Below are 8,413 nucleotides of genomic sequence, written 5' to 3'. Positions count from 1 at the left end.
TGTATATACTTATATATGTTTATTAAAAGTCTGAATTTATTGCTGCATAATAGTCCATTGCGTAAATGTACCATAGTTCGTTTTTATACACTCATCCCGTGGATATAGACAATGGGATGGTAAGGGGGGGGCGGGGATGGGAGCGGGCTGGAAGAGGTTAATGGGGGAAAAAGGAGGACCTACGTCAGTGATGGCGAACCTATGACACGCGTGTCAGAGGTGACACGCGAACTCATTTTTTGGTTGATTTTTCTTTGTTAAATGGCATTTAAATATATGAAATAAATATCAAAAATATGTCTTTGTTTTACTATGATTGCAAATATCAAAAAATTTCTATATGTGACACGGCACCAGAGTTAAGTTAGGGTTTTTCAAAATGCTGACACACTGAGCTCAAAAGGTTCGCCATCACTGAAATACTTTCAACAATAAAGATTTTTAAAAGTCTGAATTTATACCAATCTATTAACAATTGTTAACCTCTGGAGAGTGGGATTAAATAGAGACTAGATTGGTGGTTGCCAAATGGGGGTGGGGGTAGAGGAAATAGATGAAGGTGGTCAAAAGGTACAAACTTCCAGTTAAAAGATAATTAAGTTTTGGGGATGTAGTGTACAACATGGTGACTACAGTTAACAACATTGTATTGTATATTTGAAAGCTGCTAAGAGAGTAGATCTTAAAAGTGCTTACCACAACAGAAAAAAATTAACTAGGTGAGATGGTAGATATTAACTAAGCATATTGTAATTAAAAAGGGGGGATGTGAGCCTTCACTACTTGTAATATTTAATTTTTTTGCAACGTGGTAGTTCTTTTGCAATTTTTAAACGTGTATCTGGAAGCAAAGAAAGATAAAAGGAAGGGAGAGAAGAGAGAAGGAGGGTTAACATTCACTTGGAATCCTCAGGTTGCAGATAAGCTTCCAGGTGGCGCAGGGGAGTTAATCAGCCGGGCACTCAGAGGATATTCAGAAAAGTAGCCTTTATAGCAGATTGCACTAGTGCCGTGACTCAGGGGAGTCAGTCTCCAAATCCTGAGTGATGAATATGGATGAAGCTTTCCCTTTATAACCTTTAGTTCCTTTGTCCTCTAAATATGGATCAGACTCCTGGACCCTTCATGGGCTTTGCAGCACCCCGTGAGTTGGGATGGGAGAAGTGAGACCACACCCAGAGGCCTGTCAGCATTGGCGCCAGTCCCTCCAGAGATTGTATATGGTTCATGGTTCATGGCCTCTGTAAAATGGGAGTATTCTGGGAAACAGGTTCTGCAAGGCAGGACAGGCCTCACAGATAATAGAGTTTGATACGAATGGAGTTTAACCGAAAGCAAGAGTGTGCGTCAGAAGGCAGAATGCAGGTTACTGGCACAGATTCAGATAGCTAGGCCCCCAAATGTCTTATTTTCCCCTTCATTATAGTTAGTACATGGGATAGGTACCATTCAAATTCAAGTTTCTTTACACTATACTCAATACCCCTTCGTTATTTTATCGCATCTATTGTTAGCTGACCTCAGGTCACTCTTATGCGCCCAGTTTTTTTTACAGTAAATTTGGTGTTTGGTTTTTACAGCCCCATACTTTTCTTTGGATTTGAAAAAAGTTCTGGGAGCTCAGTATATATATATTTCTCTGCAGAAAACCTCTTCTATCAGCTATACATGAAAGTGGTCAATGTTGCTAAACAGATCTTTCTATTCCCAGAGGCTAAAGCTAGACAGATGAGGGGACTTGAAAAGCTGCATTGAGAATCTGAGCAGATGGGTGTTTCAAACACTGAGAGAAGATAAAAGGCCAGGTTTCAGGTGAATGGTCAAGCCTCTCTTTGCCTCCAGACTTCAGGCTGTGTGAATATCTCATCATTGGGCCTATGTTTACTATCTATCTATCTATCTATCTACCTACCTATTGTCATCTATCTGTCTATCTAGTCTTGGAGGAAAAAAGAAAAGCAAACTTCTGATGTTTCTTTAAAGATTGGCATCTGTCTTGATAAGACTATAATCATGTAGTCAGCACCCTAGCCTTTCTCCCTATAGTGATGCTAAAATGTAGCCAGATGGTATTGTGTAATTAGTTAAAAGCCAATTAATATATGCAACAATTTACCATCACTTTAATTTTCATCATGGAGACTATTCCTTACCAATCCTGATTCTCACAGTTATATTTTTTCATATAATAATAATCATTTTCAAAATACCAGTGACTAGAGTTTGACTGCCCCTTGTGTGAGCCATTAGCCTGAGAAACACAGGTTTATAATTCTAAGGAGGAAACAGACATGGAATTTAGACAGAAAGGATGTTCGATCAATAGACAAGACTATATTTGGAGAGTAAAGTCTTGCCCTATTTTAAAATAGACTACATTACACTCTTATTCCAACCAGATAGAACCATACTCATCTAAGAATAAAAATTTTTAGATGACACAGGTGGGATGCCATCAGTCCAAATGTACCTCAACAATTCTAGTAGCAGAAAAATCTTCATGAGATACTTTAAATTTCAGCTTCTCCATAAGCTATACTTAGTTATGTCCAATCACTGAGTCTGGAGTCTGTAAAGGTCAAGGAGTGGGGGCTGGGAAGGACCTTTAGATCCTTGGGGCTCTATGTTTGGTCTCCACACTAGCAACCTAGGCATCATTTTGAAGCTTATTAGAAATGCAGACTCACTGGTCTCTCCACAGCTAGCTGTATGGAATCAGAATTTGCATGTTAACAAGATTTGTATTAAAGTCTAAGAAGTGTTGCTCTGGATGTTAGCTGGTCAGTTAGCTTGCCTGATTTCAAGCACAAGAATTATGCCTCTAGTAGCTAAATCCCAGCATCCACCCTCATTTGTAGTTCTCGTGGCCAAACTCTTATCTTAGTAGATATAAATGCACAACAATATTAGCTAATGGTTTAATTGACCAAAATATATTAAACCCCTACTGTGTACCCACTCAAGTGTTAAGCCCTTAGGAACAAAAGACAAGCCCTACCTATTATCAAGAGTAAATCCTCTGTTGGGGGAAGAGAAGAGAGGCATATAGGTGCCAATATACTTTTATCACCTTCTCTCCCACTCTTTCCTCTAATGAATTTTTTTCTTTATTGATTAAGGTATTACATATGTGTCCTTATCCCCCCCATTGCCCCCCACTTCTAATGCATTTAATACTCTAAACATAAGGGAACTGATTCCATTTCTCCAAAGGTATCCTGTGCTTTTCTGCCTTTGTTCTCAATGTTCCCTCTGCCTGGAACTTTTGCTGTCCACCCCATCTTTTGACTGTTGAAATGCTATACACCCATCAAGAGCCAGCTCCTGCCTACCTTAAATTACTCTGTCTACCATTACTCAAGCATGAATTCCCACATGTGCACCTTCACCATTATCCAGTAACACTTGACTTCAGACTAACTACAAAGATTGATGAAGTTTTCTAAAGTGATAAAGAAACTTCAAGAGTAACTTCACCTTTCTCCCAGTTAAATACAATAATCCCTTAACTCTTGTACTTAAGGTTGCCTTTGACCTCCCCTTATCCTTTTAAATGTTTCCATTTCATTTCCAAAGCACTATTGAGGTAAAATGTCTCTCCTAGTTTGAAATCAAATTTTAGGACTGCATGGCAATTTTAAATATTTAACTCAGGAATCAAAGTATTAGACCCCAAAACACTGGGCTGCACCAAGAATATCACTCACCTCCTACATAGCTTACACAAAGTATCACACACACATAAACCTTAAGGCCCTAAACTAGTCTCTGAGAAGTCACCTGAATTGACAGCAAAGCTAGGTGTAATTTTCAGTAGATACACTAGATGGTAGCATTGTGCATATTATTCTTTTATTCGTTTTATTGGTTTTCTAATTCATCATTTATACATCAGGAAAGGCATATGTGTGGAGGGGAGATAGAAGGTAAAATACTAATTTTATATTAATAGGAATCCATAATGAGGTGAAAAGTAATAAGTTTTTCAAAATTCTATTGCTTCTCAAGACAGTTTCCCATTTCTCTTTTTTTCTATTGCTCACATTCTCAGAATTGCAGTCTCACTATTGACTGGACTGCCTCACCTCCTATTCACTTGCCAACCGACTTTGCAATCTGATGTTACCTCTCTCCCCACCTGGCCCTTCTGAAATAATTACTTCTTTAATATTTCCATTGTTCTCCTATTACATAGACTCAACCGCCTCTTCTTAGAGCTCATTCTAATTCATTTCTCCAGAACATTTGCAAGGTGATTACTCCTTTTTTTTCCATAATTTCCCTGACTTCTTTATTTTGAAACTTTTTAAAGCTATAAAAAGTTGATTGAATACTGCAACAAGCAGCCACCATACCCTTCACTTAGCTTCATCCTTTAACATTTCACCACATTTCCTTTGTTATCCCTCCTTCACTCTCCCTCACTCTCTATTTTCCCCTTTCTCCCTCTCCCCTGCACTCCTCTCTCTCCAGGTATGGTGCCACTCTAAATATTTCAGTATACATTTCCTAAGTTGCAAATGTTATTATACTTGAACCCTAAGTTCTTCAGCATGCATCTCCTAAGAATAAGTTTTTTCTCCTACAAAGTTCTTAATATCCTTTGCTCTCCTTGCCTTTCCTTGTTTCTCCTTCTACCTCTGACCGCAGCTTCCTAGATGCAAAAGCCAAATGGGCAGAGCATGGGGGGATGGTCCTGCTTCAAACACAAACTAGCTCTGTGCTTTGAAAGAAAATTTTTTTTTTGCTTTTTTATACAGGTAATATATGCTCACCTTAGAAAACAGGGAAAATACACAATTTAAAGAAAAGAAAAACTATCTAAACCTCCCATCTAGAGATGATTACTCTTCATTTTTTAGTATTTCCCAATGCAAAATGTATTTTATTTAATTGAGCTGATAGGATCGATACAATAGTCTAGCTTGTATTTTTTCACTTAACATTGAAAATAAGCACTAAAAATTCTTCATAAAACATTTTTATTGGCTTCATATTATTCTATTGAATATGGTCATCAAGAAAAAGATAACACTTCTATTTTTAAATGAGCAAAGGACTTAAATAGGAAATTCATAAAGAAATACAAATGGCCAAACGTCCATGAAAAATGTGTTCAACTGAACTATTAATCAAAAATAATTTTAGGCCCTAACCGGTTTGGCTCAGTGGATAGAGTGTCGGCCTGTGAACTGAAGGGTCCCAGGTTCAATTCCAGTCAAAGGCATGTACCTTGGTTGCAGGCACATCCCCAGTAGGGAGTATGCAGGAGGCAGCTGATCGATGTTTCTCTCTCATCAATGTTTCCAGTACTCTATCCCACTCCCTCTCCCTCTCCCTTCCTCTCTGTAAAAAGTCAATAAAATATATTTAAAATAATAATAATAATAATAATAATAATAAATTTTAACCCAGCGTGGCTCAGTGATTGTCAACCTATGAACCAGGAGGTCATGGTCAGGGCATATGCCTAGGTCACTTGATCCCCAGCGGGGGGCAGCTGATCAATGATTCTCTCTCATCATTGATGTTTCTATCTCTCCCTCTCCCTTCCTCTCTTAAATCAATAAGAATATACTTTAAAAGTAATTTTAAATTAAAACAGGGCACTATTTCACCTAACCAAACTAGCAAAGATGTTTAAAGGAAAAATAATAATAACCAGGGTTGTAAAAAGTTAAAAGAGAACAGAAACACTGTAAACACTGTTGATCAGAGTACAAATTAGTAAAAAAAATTTGGATAAAATTTAGCAGTATATAATTTTAAAACATTACAAGTATACATACATTTTAACCATCAAATAACTTGCAGGAATTTATTCTAACAAGATAATTGGGCAATTGCACCACAATGTTTACACAAAGATATTCAAAGCAGGTGGATTTATTAGATTGTTTCCAATTTATTTAAATAAAAAGTAATATGGAATTAATTGAGTAAATTATAGTACAACCATACAACAGAATATTAAGTAGCCTTAAATATACTGTTGTATTAACTATTAATAGAATTCTGAAAAAATAAGATTATATGAAAACTTTTATTTTCTATGTTAGACATTTTTATATTTTTTGAGATTTTTGTCCAAAGAACATGTGTAACTTCTATAATTAGTAGGAAATAAAGACATTTTAAATGTTGTAGAAATATAGCATAAAATATATTAACAATATATTGATAATTGAATATAACATTTCTAGAAAATGCATGATGCTATTTTACACTCCTTTGATGAAATATAATTTATATACCATAAAGTTCATCCATTTAAGTATACAAGTTTTTGGTATATTTACACAGTTGTGTAAGCATCACCATAATCTAATTTTAGAACATTTTCATCATCAGTAATTGATTCCTTTTATAACTGCATAATATCCCATTGAATGAGTATACTAGTTTGTTTATCCATTCATCAGTCAATGGGCATTGGCTTATTTTCATTTCTTGGCTATTTTTAATAATACTTTTATGAATATTCATGTGCAAAATTTTGTGTAGATATGACTTTTTAATTTTAAGAGTCTTTATATGTTCTGTGGAAAGTCCCTGGTCATATACAGGGTGGGGCAAAAGTAGGTTAACAGTTGTGAGCATGTGAAGCACAGTTAATTCTTGTATTATTATTTATTAATTATTATATTATTTTCCATATTAACAACTGTAAACCTACTTTTGCCCCACCCTGTATATAATTTTGCAAATATTTTCTTTCAGTCTATGGGTTGTCTTTTTTTTTTTATGGCTGAGGTTCCTGATGTCAAATCTAAGAAAATATTGCCTATCCCAAATCATGAAAATTTACTCCTATGTATTCTTATAAGAGTGTTATACTTTTATCTCTTACATTTAAGTCTATGATTCCTTATGAGTCATTTTTGTGTATGGTATAATGTAGGGGTCTAAATTCATTCTTTTATATGTGCATATCCAGTTGTTTCAGAATTATTTGTTGAAAATAATATTCTTTACCCAGTGAATTGTCACAGCTTTTTTGTCAAAAATAAATTAACCATAAATATTAGGGTATATTTCTAGACTCTCAATTCTATTCCATTGGTCAATATCTCTATTCTATTCCAGTACAACACTGATTTACTATTTTAACCATACAAAAATATGAACAGAAAATAATCTGAAAATAAATACATAAAAATATTAAAACTAAAATATTTTATTATATACCTAAATCATGTATTAACTACTTCCTTTTTATTGGGCATTTTAAGCTGCCTCCATATTTTCACTATTATAAGTAACATTGTGATGAGTATTTCTCCACAAAACTACTCTATTTCAAATTACTTCTTTATTGTAGATTTCTATTAGTAGACTCACTGAGTCAAAAGTAATATTTTAAAGATGATAGATAGGCAGAAAAAGGAAGGAAAGAAGGAAGGGAGGGAGGAAGGATATATGCATGTTGAAATTGCTTTACATAAAATCTGTATCAATTTACATTCCCAACAAGATGTGTTATTTGGATCAAGTCACTTATAATCTCTGTGCCTCAAGTTTCTCATCTGTCAAACAAGGTTACTAAAGCTAATATATCCTTTGTTTACAAGGAAACTGTGGGCATCAAATGAAATACAACAGAGCTTTAACAAGTTTTAAAGATGCTACAAACATAGAGGGTATTTTATTTTATTTTGTAATCCTCACCCAAGCATAAGTTTTACTGATTTTAGAGAGAGAGGAAGGGAGAGAGAGAGAGAGAGAGAGAGAGAGAGAGAGAGAGAAATATTGATGTAGGAGAAAAACATTGATCAATTGTCTCCTCCTCCTCCTCCATATGCACCCTCACAGGGGAACGAACCCACAAACTAGACTTGTGCCCTGATCAGGAATCGAACCCACAGCCTTAAGGTACATAGAACAACACTCCAATGAACAGAGTCACACTGTCTAGGGTCATAGAAGATATTTTAATTTCCATTTACTCTGACCAATTATATTTAACAAACATTTATTGAGCATTTATTTCTCATTTTTTTTTGTCTTTGTTCATAGTTTTATTCAAAATTAGCTGTCCGAAGTGATTTGACCGTTATGGAATAAACAAATTTAAGTTTATGCCACAGGTTTCTTTTCTTCTGTGGTGGGTTTCTTTTCTGTGGGCTTCTTCTCAGCTGCTGGTTTCTTGGTAGCTGCAGCCTTTTTCCCCACCAAAGGCTTCTTCTGCTTCTTAAGGCCAACAGCCTTCTTTCCTTTCTTCCCGACCACAGGCTTCTGGCCTGGAACCCCCTTCTCATCTGATTTGGCTTCTAGTGCTGCTGCTGCTTTATCTACCTGAAGCTTGTGGTTCTTGGCCTAGAGAAGAATGGTGTTCCGGTGCATGGTCTTTGCATATGGGTTTAGCTTCAACATGATTCTCAGGTTTTTCAGTGGATTCTTCTTCAGGACTCTG

General features: G+C 35.7%; 1 long non-coding RNA gene across 1 annotated transcript; it reads right to left on the bottom strand.

Moving 5' to 3' along the window:
- Window positions 1-2,029: 2,029 nt before the first annotated feature.
- LOC106723612 lies at window positions 2,030-8,407 on the bottom strand. The gene is made up of 3 exons (XR_001362786.1): window positions 8,086-8,407; window positions 7,823-7,829; window positions 2,030-2,040 (listed from the first exon to the last, which is right to left on the bottom strand). It is a non-coding gene; the product is annotated as an uncharacterized LOC106723612 (long non-coding RNA).
- Between the last annotated feature and the right edge of the window lie 6 nt (window positions 8,408-8,413).

This window comes from Myotis brandtii, unplaced genomic scaffold, assembly GCF_000412655.1.
Source record: "Myotis brandtii unplaced genomic scaffold, ASM41265v1 scaffold305, whole genome shotgun sequence".
In the NCBI taxonomy this organism is placed as follows: Eukaryota; Metazoa; Chordata; class Mammalia; order Chiroptera; family Vespertilionidae; genus Myotis; species Myotis brandtii.
This window is presented reverse-complemented; position numbering and strand designations above follow the sequence as displayed.